General features: G+C 54.3%; 1 protein-coding gene across 3 annotated transcripts in view; it reads left to right on the top strand.

Annotated features, from left to right (window-relative positions):
• The window catches only part of MAP2K3 (mitogen-activated protein kinase kinase 3), a 45,832-nt gene that overhangs the window by 4,114 nt on the left and 26,142 nt on the right, over positions 1 to 15,576 (top strand). The window contains exon 1 of one of the 3 annotated variants that reach the window (XM_090023458.1): positions 8,952 to 15,192. The exons of the other annotated variants lie outside the window; for them this stretch is intronic. The gene's annotated coding sequence lies outside the window, so the exon portion shown is untranslated. Of the gene's footprint in view, positions 1 to 8,951; positions 15,193 to 15,576 lie in introns of those variants that run through there. 3 annotated transcript variants of the gene reach the window in all.

Genomic DNA, 15,576 nt, shown 5'->3' with positions numbered 1-15,576 from the left:
TGATGATCAGATTGACTCGCCGGGTAGGAGTGAGCTGAGAGTGTCTTGGATGGGGTGATAAACTTGCCACCTGCTATTTCCAGCTGATCTTGCACGGAAGAGTCTGGCCGTACCGAGATGTATGTCCAGAGATGCAAAAGCTTTCTGTAGCCTGAGGTCGGCCCTGTCTGTTGGGCTGCAGCGATCTGACGGCAATGGGGAAGTGGGATCTCTCCATCCTGATGTCCTAAGGTGCTGCCGCAGCAGGGGGGCACTTTCCAACCTTGCTTTTCTGTGTACTTGCTGAGCTGCGTCTGGCTGCAGACTGAAAGCTTTAAAAGGACAAGCCTAACGTTTCACTTTAACGTTTAATGTTTTGCTTTAAAATGATGGGTGGTAAGGTCAGAAGGGGGGCGGGAGGCTTTGTTTGAGTGCTAGATTTACTGCCCTGAGTAGTGGCATCCTCAAACTTGCATTGGGGAGGCTGCTGCAAAACCAGGCTTGGCCTAGTGCAGGGGCAGGCAGTTATTTTGGGCAGAGGGCCGCTTACTGAGTTTTGGCAAGCCATTGAGGGCTGCGTGACAGGCAGTCGATGTATACTAATTTTCTAAATTTTTTAGGGACCCGCGGGCCAGCTAGAACGGCATGCAGGCCACATCCAGCCCGCGGGCCGCATTTTGCCCACCCCGGTCTAGCTGCTTCCATGCAGCGTCCCTGCTTAGCTGGAGGGAGCTGCCTAATTATTAGCATGGTTGCTCAGCGCTGCTAATTAGCCAGCCTGATGATGAACCTTGCAGCTGTGGCCAGGTAGCTTCTGATTTAGGAGGCCGCTAGCCTGGAGCAGTAGGCCTGAGAGCTGCTGGCCACCGTAAGCAAACTGCGCAGACATAGCCGTGTTGCGGCTGGGAGCAGTCCGGCAGTGGGGAAGTTGTGCAGTGAAAACCCCTGTGCTGAGGCAGGATTGCGCCCATCTCAAGGGAAGCAAATGGCATGTGCTCAAAGTCCCCCGGAAGCAGATCTTGGCTCCTCTAAAGGCAAGGTTGAAAGCTCCAGCATTGCAATGAGGGGCGGATGCAGCCCCGAGACCCAGGGGGAGGGGGACACCTGCAGTGAGTTCCTGTAGCCCCAGCCACGAGGTAGCAAAAGCCGGTTGCTCCTCCTACGGGCTGAAACCGTGCCCCGAGCCCGGAAGGAGTGAGTGGTGCCTGTGAGCCCCTGCTCTGCCGGCCCACGCGTTCTGACTTCCCTTTTTGCGGCTCAGCTCTGAGCACCGGATCCGGCCTTCCTGCTGCCGGGGGCCTCTGCCGGGAGGGAGTGTGGTTCTCGTGGTCTGCAAATGACACTAGAGCGGAAGGCTGGAAAAATGTGCAAAGCTATTTTGGGGTGGGGGTGTGTGTGCGTGCTGGGCTGGGACTCGGCTTGTGGAAATACAGCTGCATGAAGACCTGTAACAGGGGAGGGCCTTTGAATGAGCTGCTGCTTCTCTGGTGCCAGGCTGGTGTGCAGGGCTGGTCTGGAGACAGCATCAGTGCTCGTTGCCTGGTCCAGCCTGCGCTCCTGTGCCTTGCACCCTGGGGTCTGGTAAGACTCTGATCTTCACGTGGATGCAGCTGCTGATGCCATGGGTAGGGCTCCTGATCCCAAGCTGTTTTCCCTTGACACTAATACCACCCTGCGGTGCTCCAGGAAAGATCAGGCCAGGGTCTGCAATAGGCAGTGGGGTGGATCCTGAGGCCTTCTCGGTGCCCAGGGCAGGACCTTGCAGATGGCAAATGCACCTGGAGGCCCCGTGCACCCGCCAGAACCAAGCGCGTCCCTGTTTTTCAGCTTGACCATTATGCACTGTGGACTTTGGCCCATTCTGGGACCAGCCGCAGCTTCTCTGTTGCGCTTTTCTGCTGCCCTCTCACAGACAACGGCTTGGGAGCCAGTTGCCTGCTTCGTTTTGGTGTGGCAACCTTCGCATTGCGTGGCGACGCCGCATTTCGCCGCATGGCGTCCACGGTGGGCGTGATGTCGCCCCCGTAGGCTCTGGAGATCGGAGCCCAGGCAGCAGCAGCCCCAGGGGTACTGAAGCTCCAGCTCTGTTTGATGCTGTGCTCAGCTGTTCGCAAAAGTCGGGGAGCTGGAAGTCGGGCCTTTCCAAGGGACAGGGCTTGTGGTTGCTGCAATGGCTGTGAAATAGTTGGCAATTATGACCAGAACTGTCGTGTTGCAAGGCTGGGGGTTTGGTGGGGTTGTTGCCAGGGGTTTGTTTTTACTGCTACAGCTAAAGCAGCAGTCTCTGACAGACTTTCCTGGGGGAGTGATGCTGGGTGTGGTACTCCAAGAGGGGATTTTACTTTACTAACCAAGAGATCCTGGGGATTTATGAGACTGGAAGTTGGGCATGGATGCGTGCTTGGCTCTGCTGACCAAAGGCCACCCCTAAGGCAAGGAACGGTAAGCCTTAGCCAGGGAGTTTGATGTGTGACATTACCTAAAGAATCTCCTACCACCATTGCTGGACCCTGCTGTTCCCTTCCTGCCCTGGCAAGGGAGAACCCGGCCACCCTGGTTTCTGGAGCGCACGAAGCACAAGGCAGCGAAACCTCTAGTCACGCAGCTTGTCAGGAGGCATCTCCCTGCAGCCCCTGAGGAGGACAGGCTGGCAGTGCCCCGCTGCTGGCGTGCATGCCGCTGGTCTGCTACCGCTCCGCGTGGGAAATGGAGAAGCGTGGTTGCTTCGTGGGCTGTCAGGCTCGAGGGGCCGTCGTGACCACAGCGGGGCCTGAGCTCCGCGGGGGCTCCCCAGGCTCCAGCTGCGCGTCGTGCTGGAATTGGAGCGTGTGATTTACAGAAGCGCGATTTCCAGGGCTGGCGTTTGAGCCCTTTGCTTCTCATCGTGGTCCGAGCATCTCCCCTCCAGTCTCTAGCCTGCAACCGCGGACTCCAGGCACTGTCTGATTTGTGCTGGGGTGCGAGAGTGGCAGGCTGGGGAGAAAAGGTTTCTGCCCTTCATCTACCCCCTGCTTGTGGGGCTGTCACGCTGACTTCGCCATTCAGGAAGCAAGGAGAGGACAGTCCATCAGCGATGCTGGGCACAGAGGTGACAGCTCAGCGGGTGTTGGGAGCTCCCAGTGTTGGTCGGAGAGAGAAGGGCTGGGTGTCGGCACGGCTGCAGAAATACCTGAGCTGGTTCCACCTGCCATGGCCTCTGCAGGCTCGTGTGTGCCGGGTTAATGGAGCTGGTTAGGTGCCAGCTCTCTCGAGGGAGCCGATGCTGGCTGCCAGGTCAGGGTGGACGGCTCCAGATATTTGCTCCAGTTAGGCGAGTTTGCTATCTCTGCCACTTGAGCCGACTCCAGATCGTAGAGAGTCGGGTGTGCAGCGAGCAGAGGCAGGATGGGGAGGAGGCCAGTATTGTTCGTGGAGCACCCACCCTTCCTCCCTCCATCCCTTCCCTCAAAGAATCCTTATGCTGGAAAGGAAGAAACCTCCCGGGTGCACGGTGCGAGCATTTCCCATCAGGCTGCAAACCTCCCGCTGAGGCTTGGCATCGGCACCCGCCAGGCTGTCCAGCTGCTAGCACCAGATAACCTCGCCCGAGCGTGGCTGTGTAGCAGCTCCAGGCGGCCGTCTGCCTCAGCCCTCGGTGTCCAAGGGCCTGTTCTCACTTGCAGGGACTCCCTAGTCTTGGTGGCATACGTCCTTTTTGTATGCCAGGCTCATACGCCGCCACCCGTCGGGCTGCTTTTAGGTTTCTGGCAATGTCTGGGGGTAGCCTTTGTTGTTGCTGGAGGTCTTTGGCATCCTTGTGCAATGTACTTTAGCTGCAGGGGTGGGGGTCTGAGCAAAGCATCGGGTCTCCAGGCTGCTGCTTTTCACAAGGAGGTGGGTGCAAAGCCACAGGGCCGCTTGGGGGGTGTTAGGAATGGGTCAGACAAGGCTTTGCCTGGGATGGTTTGGTTGGGGATGATCCTGCCTCAGGTAGGGGGTTAGACTAGATGTGGTCTCCAGATGCCTCTTCCAGCCCAACTTTTCTATGATTGTATAGGAGTGAGGTGGGGTAAAGATCCCCAGATGTTGGCGACTGATCTACAAACGATTCTCTAGTGATCCCTTCTACTTTGGTTTTCAGCATGGGGCCCTCTTCCCTGGAGGAGGGAATTTGAGACGTCTTGCCTATATCTTCTCAGACATGCTCAGATGTGAAAGGATGAGCTGCCTTGTACAGTTACACCAAGCCCTCGTTCACAGACAGTTCTTGTACTGGTTCAAAGTCCTTTGGGGTTAGGGTGGAAATATGCAGTATTTTTAATAAGTGGCACAGCCCTTTCCTGGGGGATGTTTAAGGTTTAAAGGTACCTGCATGAGAGAGCATTTGTGGAACTAAAGGGTGTTGATATCTGTCCAGAGGGACTTGTAAAACCGTGTCTGCACTTGGGATTGTAGTGCTTTACTCCATTTTGAAATTGGGCACAATGCACAGACTGCACAATTAAATAGCCTGGTAAAAGTGAAGCAGAGTCCTACTGCAGAGTAAATCTCTCAGATCCAGGGGAAAGTTTCCCCCTTATTATCTGGGGAAATGAATATGTGGAACATGTCCTGTGTCTGCTCCCCTGCTCGGTTCAATGCAAAGTAGTTGGTTGCCAGCCGGAATCCCCTTACCGTGGAGTACATTTACTATAGGGTAAAACATAGCAGCCATGTCTGCTTGCACGTAAAGGGGTGCACACGCTGCATGGAGGAGAGTGACGTGGCAGCACGTTTTGGGACCCTTCTGATCCTGCCAGAGGTCTTGGCCACCCTCCGAGAAGCCTTCCAAGGCCTTGTGCAACTGGTAAATCCATCTCCAAGTGCCAACGGAGCAATTCATGGCACAAACCGGAGATGGGAGAAGGGCTGGCAGGTGGCAGCAGCCCTGTGTCTGATGGCAGACAAACATGCTGGGTTGGACACTCGGGTCGGATGTCTAATGAGTACCTGCAAGCCTGGACTAGCTGGCTGGATGAATCTCTCCGTGTTTGTGTGTGCATCTTCCTGCTAGGGATTTATGTGGGGGACAGCTGAGAGAGCAGCTGGCGGTCAAGGAAACCCACCTCGCCAGACCCTGCTCTTTCCCGTCCATACCACCAGCTGACAGTGACAGTCGCTCTGCCTGACTCCTTGTGCTTGGGTCCTTCGAGCATGTCGCTCAGCGCTTGATCTAAGTCAGGATCTACTCCCACGGGCTGCACCTTTGCATGCAGGAATTTGCTCAGCCAACTAGTATGGCCCGGGGGAAAATGCACCGTGGCACGAAGCCTTGCGGGGCTCAGAGGCTAGGTTTCTTCCCCGGCCTCCTGTTGGCTGTCAGGTCATGCAAGCTCAGCAGGATCTGGTTGGGTTGGGACCTGGAAGGGCGACTTCAAGTTGGCACGGCAGGAAATGGAGTTTGGGGTTAGGGGGGAAGTCCCTGTGACTCAGGGCTGAGCCAGTGCCTCGGCATGCTCTGCCTCCGAGGAGGGGCATAACCTCTAAGACGAGCTGCAGCAACAGGGCTCTTTGCGGCTCCTCGCTAGAAAATGACGTAGCTCTTTTCCTACGAGGCAGATGTGCCAATCCTGAAGTCTCTTAAGAAACCATTGTGCGCCCGATCACGTTTCCTCTCCTGTTTAAAGTGGCTGTGGGGAGGGGGGTGGGCTTCCCTCCTCTCCAGCGTGTTGCATTTTAGCAGCACGCGAGGAATTTGCAACCATCCCTTCCCGCACCTTACACTGCAACCCTCCAAGATGCTTTGGCAGGTGCCTTTGCAACACAGGGTCTTGACCACGAGCCAACTCTGTGGCCCCATGGGGCAGAAACCCAGGCTAGTGGAGCCATTGGACTAGGCCAGAGCCACCTCCATCTCGGCCGCACAAGCCGCTTCTGAATGGCTGCTGGATTTGCGACGTGCCCTGGCGTCTCGGCAGGCTCCGATTGGCCCGCTCCATCTCCCGTGCATTTGCCCGTTTAACTCGCACCCTGTCAGCAAGCTCCGCTTCCTGTTGACTCCCGTTCCTGATTGGTCGGCGAGCACAGTGTTCATAGAAACCAGATAAAGCAAGGGTATAAAAGGCGGCGGCAGGCAGTGCGTGGGTGGCGAGCTTGTGAATGGGATCAGGGAGGCCTGTGTAGAAAACCCGCTTCTGGGTTAGCCCTGTCTTGCCGGGTTTCTGTGTGCTGCGCTGCGTGACCTCTGCCTGTGTGCTAATGACGTGTGTACGCTGGCAGCCGTGGTGTTTGATTTCCAGATTACTGCTCTCCAGCCTGGACTCTTCCTGTGTTAACTCTTTAGTGCCTCTTTTTAACCTGGCTGGATTGTGGGGGCACTGGTGAGGGGTGCGGTACGCTCTCAGGCTGGGAGCGGCTGGCACTGGTCTCCTGGCATGTGCCGTGGTGCTGGGCACAGCTGGGATGCCTGGTGGGGTGCTGTGCACCCCAAGAGCCGAGCACTTGCAATTGCCTCCGGACTAGCAGTGCACTAAAACCGTGCTTCGACCCAAGGAGTGGCTCTTTGGAGGCTGAGCTGATCTTAGTTGCTGCCTTGCTCAGCTGGAGACAGTAGCAAGGAACTGGGGAGTAAATGCAGTGAGGTGACTTCTACAGGAGCCGGGTGAAAGCTGCAAGAACGGCCCTCTGAATCTGCTGTATTGTTGTCAGCATGTACACTTCTCCTGCCCAGAGCACCCTTAGCTGGTCTCTGTCCAGAGCGTGCTCTCCCCCAGCATCCCCACTTGAGTCTGCACTGGGCTGCCTGACCACAAAGCACTTTGTGTGTGATACGTGGATTTCCCTCCCTCCCTGGGGGTTTTGCATGGGGTTTCCCTTAGGCGGGTACCGCATGTCGCAACCTTATGGAAGCAAGCCAGTGTGAGCTTCCCTTCTCTGCTCAGGATTTGATGCCTGCGTGCCCCATCCACCCCATCCCATGGCTCACGTTCTGCTCTGTGGATGCCCCTGGGCTGCTGCTGCTAAACCTGAAATTAGTTTACAGGGCTGGCATCTTGCTTTTAAGGGAAACGCCTCCTGCCAGGCACACTGGGGGCAGCAGGCTTCAGTCCAGCGATTTGGTGTGGAGTCCCAGCCTGCAAGAGCTTGACCCAGGACGCGTGCGTGACGTGTTGGGGTTTATCCATCTGCAGAGAAGCCCACTTTCTTCTAACGGGGTGGTGGCTGTTTAGTTGAGGCTTGACAGAGCTGTACCTGCCTGCTGCACCAGGGAAGATAATTTGGTTCAGTTAAACTGGTTCTTGCCCCTCAAATCAAGGAAGTTCTCTAATGGGCAGGTCTCTCCTTCTCCCTCTCCTCTGTCACTCGAATAACGTGACGGGGCTACCTGGCCCAGGGTGTGATGCTGGATTTGGAAACGCACCAAAGCATTCAAACCATGCATCCTGCCACTGACTTGCAGGTAGGGCCCTGACTGAAGAAGGACCCTATTACCTGCATTCATGGTCATGCCTAGGACTCTGTTGTGCTACGAGTCACAGAGCAAAGTGTCCATCTCAATTTCTGTTGCCTCGTTGCTGACGGGTTGAAAAGGTTGAGGTGACTGCAGAGCTTTGTAGGGCTGTGTCTCTGAGACACCTGTCCTCTGAGGCCGGAGACAACGGAGGGGCACGGATGACGGTGCACAAGTGTGAAGGTGTCTGTGTCAGGAGAATTGGACTATGGCTTGCTGCCTCCCCCTCCTCCCACTGCTGTAATAGTCTCAGCTAAAAAACTGTTCACTTGAGGCAAGCTGTGCATCTCTCCTGCTTTCCTTGCCAGTCTCCTTGGCCCCTCTGTGCTGGAGATGTTCCCTTGATCAGAAGACCAGTGGTAAAAATGTCCCCCCAGCCTCGTACTCGTTGGGGGGGGGACCCGTGAAGACTTCTAAGCATTTGTTGCTTCTGGTGAGCTTTCTCCCATAGTACTCGCGTACCTGCAAGACCAGGAGCTTCTCTACTGTCCCATGCATCCTCCCAGTATGTCCTGGGGCCTGTTGTTGCTTGTGGTGATGCACAGACTTGCTTGGTCTTATGGTCCCCAGGCTGAGTTTGTTCTCCAACGGCTTCAAGTTTTGCAAACTGGGACGTGAAAACAGTGTGTGCTTTGCTCGGGAGCCGCTGAGCGGCAATAAGCTCTGCATTTGAGGATGCCAGATTTATAATCCCAGAGGGGAACATCTCCGCAGGGTCAATGCAGCTGCCTTCTGCGTTCTTGGGATGGAAATGGCTGTTCCAAGAAAGGGCCTGTCTGAGTGCTTGCCCAGACAGACACCTGCATTTGCTTTGCTTTACCTCCAGCCTGCTTCCCAAGAGGCAGCTGCAGATGGTCAGGGCTGGCTTCTTTGTCACTGGATTCGATGTCCCAGAGCAGGTGGCCGATCCGTTTTTACACTTCTAGTTCCGACAGGAACTGTTCCTTCCATGTGTTTTTGGAAGGCTTCAAGATCTCTTATTGCTGCTCTGGGTTTTCTTTGACACCTGTTACAAGTGGGGCTCAGGCTGAGTCTCAACCAGTGCCTTGAGATGCTGTCAAGGGTGCTACAGGATGCTACGTGATGTTAGCACTGTGGAGCATGCAAACATGATTCATGAGATTTTAAATAGGAATCCATCGTTTTAGAAATCTTCTGACCCCCTTGGGTCTTTTTGAGTTCTTTGCGGTAGCAAAGCTGCTCTATATTTTTCCATAGCTAAAAAATACGAGTGGAAACCTGAGACATTTCGAGGGGGGCCATGAGTCTCAAAAGGATGAGGAGCACTGGGGTAGGTGAACTCTTTGGTGCAAACGGATGAGTTGTCGGAAAAGATAGTTGTGGGGAGACCAAAATCTTTGTGAATCCAGGCAAATCATTTCAGGCCAAACGTGAAGAGGAATTTTTTTTTTATATGCTTTAATACTTTCTTAGAAACTTTTATAAAATCCTGAAGAACGGCCCTAGCTTTTTTTTTTCTTTTTCTTTTTTTAGTTAATTATATTGTCTTTACCTTTTAAAAAATGGGAGCTACCTTTTTTAATAATAAAAAAGGATTTAAATCCCTCCTCGCCTCCCAACAGCAAAAATCCACTTAAAAACATTGATTTGGGTGGGTAGTTGGAGAAAGATTTCACCCTGAAATGCAGTGTTTTTTGTGTCTTCCCTCTTCTTCAAGGAGCTGACATTTTTGTATTTGAGTTGTGCCCAGAGCCGATGCTGTTTTCCTTCAGCCACTGAGCTGAGAAATCAATGATTAACAGCTCTATCTCCTACCCCCGCTCCACTAAGCCCTTTCCCATCCCTGGGGTTAGGTAGGCAGGGTGTGGATGCGTGAGATGGTGCCTGCACTTTCCTCAACTCTCCTGGCTCCTTCTCTTGCGCCTGCGAACAACTGCAGTGCTTTTGGGCTGGGTTCGCTCTGCAGCCCTTTGTCTGGTGGCTGCCGGCCAGTCTCCCTGGTGTCTGCAGCTGAGTCGGTGCCGCTGTGGCTCCGTCCCCCGAGAGCGCTCGTAATTCTGAGAATACTTCTTGCTCTTTAGGCTCAGCTCTGCGCGCGGGGGTGCAACAAGCACAGAGGCAGGATTCTGCATTTCCAAATTAGATCTCGTGTTAGGTGAGGCCACAGACTGTGGTTTCTTGTTTGCTTTACAAGCTTGCCAGCGAGGAGCACTTAGGCCGTGACATGGGTTTGCATTAGGATTGCACTGATGGAGAGGTCAGGTCTTAATCTGCCCAGCGGCTGCCTACGTGGTACTTAGGCACATAACCACGATCCTATTCTTCCTGAGTCCCTGCAAAAACACTAACGCAGCACAGTGCAGCAGGCAGCCAGTTCTCCTCCTTCTCGCTGCCTCGTTGTGACTGTCCTAAGTCTAGGACTTCAGGTGTCAGCTCTTCTCATCCTCAGTCAGTAACTTCGCGGCCATAGACACCGATGCCTGGAGACATCGCGGTAGCAGAGGACGCAGATGCGTGGCCCTGTGTTCTGCAGAGCAGGGAGGCGGATCGCTGTCGTAGTCCGACGTGGAGTGGAAGGCAGCATAGATTTGCACTTTATTGAGGGACCAGAGCAGAGGTATAGAGCGCAAGCTTTCATGAGCTGAAATTCGCTTTGTCCAGTGCTATAAAATGATAGACAAAAGCAGCTCTGCTTGGCTGCTGCAGCTGAGATGTTGTTACCTGTCACACCCCTTGCACCTGGTCGCTTTGCAATTTTTGTATCGGCTCCTGGCACAAAGCCCTTCGATCATTGGCAGGGGACGGCACCTCCTGCATCCACAGCCGTGTACAAGCGCCAGGCAGGCAGTCCACGCCTCCTAAAGGCATCTGTTTTTCTGATGCAAGTGGGATGCGCTCTGAGAGTTTTGCCAAGGCAAGGGCTGTATTCCCATCAGAGCCCGGCATGTGCTCCAGCCCTGCAGCTGCAGGAACAACGCTGGGCTTCAGAGCCTCAGCTGTCGTTGCAAACATTTTTTCTGGCCCTCGTGGTTAGCTAGACCATGCGAGTGGAATGTAACCTGTCCAGCAAGGTCTTCCTGGAACTTCAGAGGGACCAAAATAGTAACCCCGAGAGCCATTATCTCCACCCTGTTCATCATAAGGCTGTGTTCACTCTGGAACCTAATGAAGGCCATTTGCACCTCTTCTTTATTAGCAGTGATTTGCTGGTCGCTTGGCTGTTGTGCTTATCTCGACCCTGTGCTGCTTTCAGGTGCCAAAGGCTGTAGCTGCTTTCTGTGCGTCTGCCAGAGCACCAGGTCCCCGCTGACAGCCAGCCTTGGAGCTGCTCTCGGGCACTGTCAGCATGATGAACTGTTACCCTTGACCCCTGGGCATATGGGCACAGCATCTCCAAATAAAACACGAGGGGGTGACTGCGATGGCCTTGTTCCCTTTTCTCCTGGATTTATTCAAAGCGCTCATTAAAAACAGAGGAGCTGCAGGATTTCCTCTGCTCTGGTGTGGAGAAAAATGCAGCAGGCCAGCTGCAGGCTTCCGATGCTGGTGCATGCAGGGCTTGGACTGTGATCGCTGGGTTTCCTCCACCTGGGGCATGCACTGACCCCTTTGCTGCCCACAGGTCTGAACCGTACCCTGCACGCACTGGTGGTGCGTGCCATGTGAGGCAGACGTTGCTCCGAGCGCCTCTTGCTGGGGAGGGCTGGGAGCTCCGTGGCACAGCCCGTCGGCTCCCTGCAGCCGTCTGTCTGTCATCAGCAGAGAGTACGTTCACCCCCTGCCTCTGGGCCGAGAGGAGACGGGGAAATACCCGAGTGAACGTTGCTGTTGCAAGCTCTGGCGCTGCGTGTCTGTTGGAGGGCATTGAAATATAGCAGCTGCGCTCAAGCTGGGCAAGTGAGACAGTTCACTAGCAGAGGGTTTGGGTGCAAAAGGGCTCATGTGCTCTGTGCGGTCGCAGGCTCCTGGGATGGAAATACAGCCTCAGCAGCATGATTTTCTGCCCTGTAATCACTAAATGACCATGAAATTTCCCAAATGGAATTTGCATCATATTTTAATGGGAAGGTCTTTATCCCATTAAGGGCTTAGTGCAGTCCTAGCTAATTCTACTCCTCAGTTCTGCTTGACTTTCCAAAAAAGAAAACCCCAGAAGTCTCCAATTACAGACAGCTCTTATTACTTGTGTTGTGAGAGCCGTTGGGTATTTAGGGGTGGTTTTTTTGTTTTGTTTTTTTAGTGAATGCGTGTGTGAAGGGAAAAGCCTTCGAAATACAAAGATCAGGGCTAGGAAATAAAAGTAGAAGTACATAAATCAAGGGTGGAAGAGCCCTGGAGAGCCGTTGGCATCTCGCCTATTGTAGCCATTCCCTCATCGCGCACAAAGAGTCTGTGGTGCAGGGCGCTGTACAAACCCCACCGAGGGACGGATGGTCCCTCTCCGTCTTACCGACAGAAATTGTTGCTGTTGTTGGCTGAGCTGTTTGACTTTGCTGTTGTTGCTTTTGGCACCACTTCTGTCACATAAAGGGTGGGAGAAGGGACCTTTCTTCTCTTCCTGATGATGACGGTTCTTTCAGGAGTTATGATTCACAGATATTGGGGTCGGAAGGGACCTCAGTAGGTCGTCGAGGGCAACCCCCTGCCCTGGGCAGGAAAGAGCACTGGGGTCAGACACCCCCAGCCACATGTTTGTCCAGTCTCCTCTTGAAGACCCCCAGGGTAGGGGAGAGCACCACCTCCCTTGGAGCCCATTCCAGATTCTGGCAACCCTCACCGTGAAGAAGTTCTTCCTAATGTCCAACCTAAATCTGCTCTCCGCCCGTTTGTGGCCCTTGTTCCTAGTTACTCCAGGTGGTGCCCTGGTAAACAGAGCATCTCCTATTCCCTGCTGCCCTCCCCTGATGAATTCATAGGCAGCCACAAGATCACCTTCTCTTGCAAAGGCTGAAGAGATCCAGGTCCCTCAGTCTGTCCTTGCAGGGCCTTGCCTGCAGGCCTCTGACCATACGAGTGGCCTCCTGGACTCTCTCCATGTTGTCCACATCCCTCCTGAACTACGAAGCCCAAAACTGGATGCCGTACTCCAACTGCGGCCTGACCAATGCTGCACAGAGGGGGAGCATCCCCTCCCTGGACCTGTTCACCATGTATCTGCTAATGCACGATAAAGTGTAGTAAGCCCTGTTGATCACTTTATCACGCTGATGACTCATGTTCATCTTGGAGTCGACTACGAGTCCGAGATCCCTTTCTGCTGCTGAGAAGGTCGTCTCCCAGCCTGTAAGTGCATTGCTGGGTCTTTTTGCCCAGGTGCAGCACTTTGCACTTGTCTTTGTTGAACTGCATCGTTTTCCTTCTGCCCATTTTTCCAACCTGTCCAGATCCACCTGGATCCGTTCCCTACCCTCTGGTGTGTTAACTTTGCCCCATAATTTGGTATCATCTGCGAACTTGGATACATATCTCTCGACTATATGGCTTCCAAGAGCTGTCTGCAGATTCCAGGTCTAGCTCATCCTCCTGGTGTGGTGGTCTGTAGTAGACCCCCACCACTAAGTCCCTTTTCCCCCAACCGCCTTGTATCCAGACCTACTGTACCTCGGTTTGGCCCTCCTCTGATCACATTTTGATGACAGAAGATGTATATTGCTCCTTAACAGAGAGAGCAACACCGCCCCCCCGTTCCCCACTGTATCCCATCTGTGCAACCTGTAACCCTCGATGCCCACTCCCCAGTCGTGAGCAGGGTCCCACCAGGTTTCCTGGGGCTTCTCACCCTGGCTGAGCTGGGAGCCCTGTCTCAGTGTTTCCGACAGCACAATTGTTTGCGACCATTGGTATGGGAAGGGCGGGGGTGCTGGCAGAGCTCTGCTTTAGATCATTTTTGCTGGAGGGTGTGCTCTTCCACTAATTGAGGGCTGCTGGCTGGCTGGAGCAGCGACCTCAAAAGCCCAGAGACCCGATGCTGGAGCAGTTCGGAGTCAGGCCCTCTTGCCAGCCATGCCCAGCTCTGCCATGGGCTTGCTCTGACCCTGGGCAAGTCCCTTTCCTCTCCCTCTGCTGCAGTCGATCCACTTGAGACCCAAGGCGGGAGGGAAGGTGCTTTCCTCCCCGGGGCCGTTAGTAAAACGCACGGTGTCTTTCGTGTAACGGCTCAGTGAGCAGCATCTGAGCGCTGAGCTGCTTGCTGCTTTCAAGGCTTGGGATCCCTGCTTGAGCTGACACCTCCTAACAGTCCTGCTAGGCGTAGAGGCCACTGCGGTGGCTCTCCTCCAGGACTGCTGCTTCCATTCGCTTTGAGACGTTTCAGCCTCCTGCTTGCCTGGGACTTGGCCTCCAGGAGACTCACTGGGAGCTTCTGACCTGTCAGAGCACGAGCACCGTTCAGTGAAACCGAAAGGGGCAGATGCAGATCTGATCGAAGGAAGCACCGGTTTCCCAGAGCTCGTCATCAAACGGTGGAGCTCGTTACCACAGGAAGTCGCTGCGAGGACAAGTACTTGCAAGTCGGGCAGGGAGGGGTTACTCGTGAGCACAGAGAAGATCCCGAGCTAGCGCTGCTTCTAGCAAATCTTGGAGGGGATTGCTTTATTTTTTTTTTTAATTAATTTTTTAAATTTAATTTGTATCCAAAGCCAAATTAGCCAAAACTAATTCCAGATCCAAAAGTCCAAAACTGTAAGTGGCCCTACTACTGGCAAACATCCTCTACCTGCGCCTGGGGCTTCAGATGTTTCCAAATCCTTTGGCAGGCATCCTACTTGCAGGCCCAAGCCCAGAGGCTTGTGGTTCGGATGCCCCCGAGTTTTGCTTGCACGTAGCCGTAAGACCCTTGGAGCACGCAAGGGAGGAGACTCTCCCATTTCCATAAACTGGGCTTAAAGCCACTGCACTGTGGTGGGTCGCGAACCACACCAGAAGAGCAGTTCTCCTGCAAAGCGGTTGAGGAAAACTGCCTTCTTGTACACAGATGCATGGTGTTTCCCCTGCCAGGTTAAGAAGCCACGACGCTTGATCTGAGCCTTCAAGAGGGGATGCTTTGGGACATCTGAGCAGGAGGTGGCAAGAGGACTTAATCCTCCCTCTCCCTTCTGCAACACCCAGAGCTGGCTGGTGGCAGCGATGGGACACTGAGCTAGAGATACGTAGGAGTTGCCCGACAGGGCCAGATCCGACATCTAGTTTTGGCAAGCTTACTTTGACTCTCAAGGCTGAGTATGAAAACCCTGCTGCGGAAAAATATCCTCACCAGCCTTAAACACCACTTAAAACCAGAGCGGGCTGTGCTGTTACCTCCATCGCAGGCCTTCCAGTCCGCAAGCACATCTGTTCCTGGTTAGCCCGCGAATCGGGGGATATTTCCTGAGCCAGTTGCCTGCAAGCTCCTATTCTTGGGGAAGGTAAAAGGAACTGGATGCCGTGTCTTTCCCAGGCCGACTCATGATTGGAAATGAGCAAAGCCACAGCTCGTCCGCCACGAATCTGGCTTTGATCAGGAGTCGGCTTCTGTTGGCCTGGTTGGACAGAGCTGGGGATATAAAAAGGCCCTGGCCCTTCTCTCTCTTTTGTTTTTTTTCTTTTTTTGGTATATGCTTATGTGCATGTGTGTGTAGGGGATGGGATATCAACCCCCCCAGCCTCCAACTCCTCCTTCCCTAGCGAAATCCAGGCAGGGGTTTGTCTCTTGCCATCTGAGCCGCGGTGGCGGCTGTTGTCCTTGGAATAGCTGCGGAGCGCCGCGCCGGGACTGGAATGGACCAGCGTTCCCACTGTTTGTTGTGGTAATGGTTGTTAGATGCAGAATTATATATATATCTTTTTTTTTTTTTTTTTTTTTTTTTGCATGTCACCTGCAATGTAAAAGAATAGGGGCTCTTTCTTCCTGCGGCCCCCCGCGGGGGTGCGTCTTGGCTGGAGGCAGCGGTCTTGCTGCCCGAGTCCTTCGACAGAAATACCGCCGGGCTGGCGCTCCCCTATCAGCTTCGTTTCGCGCCCGTCGGCTTCTCCTCCGCTCCCCGTCTCCCCCGCTGCAGCAGGCTCTGGCAGCTGGCTTTCCCTGCTCCGGGGAGCTCCTGTTTCACTGCTGACACGGCTTGCGGGCGGGTGCCCAGCTCCGAGAGGTGAGGCCAGGCAAATCGCTCGGCCGGCGCTGCCTTTCCACGAGC

Source organism: Crocodylus siamensis, chromosome 12, assembly GCF_052110815.1.
Source record: "Crocodylus siamensis isolate JL-2025a chromosome 12, ASM5211081v1, whole genome shotgun sequence".
In the NCBI taxonomy this organism is placed as follows: domain Eukaryota; kingdom Metazoa; phylum Chordata; order Crocodylia; family Crocodylidae; genus Crocodylus; species Crocodylus siamensis.
This window is presented reverse-complemented; position numbering and strand designations above follow the sequence as displayed.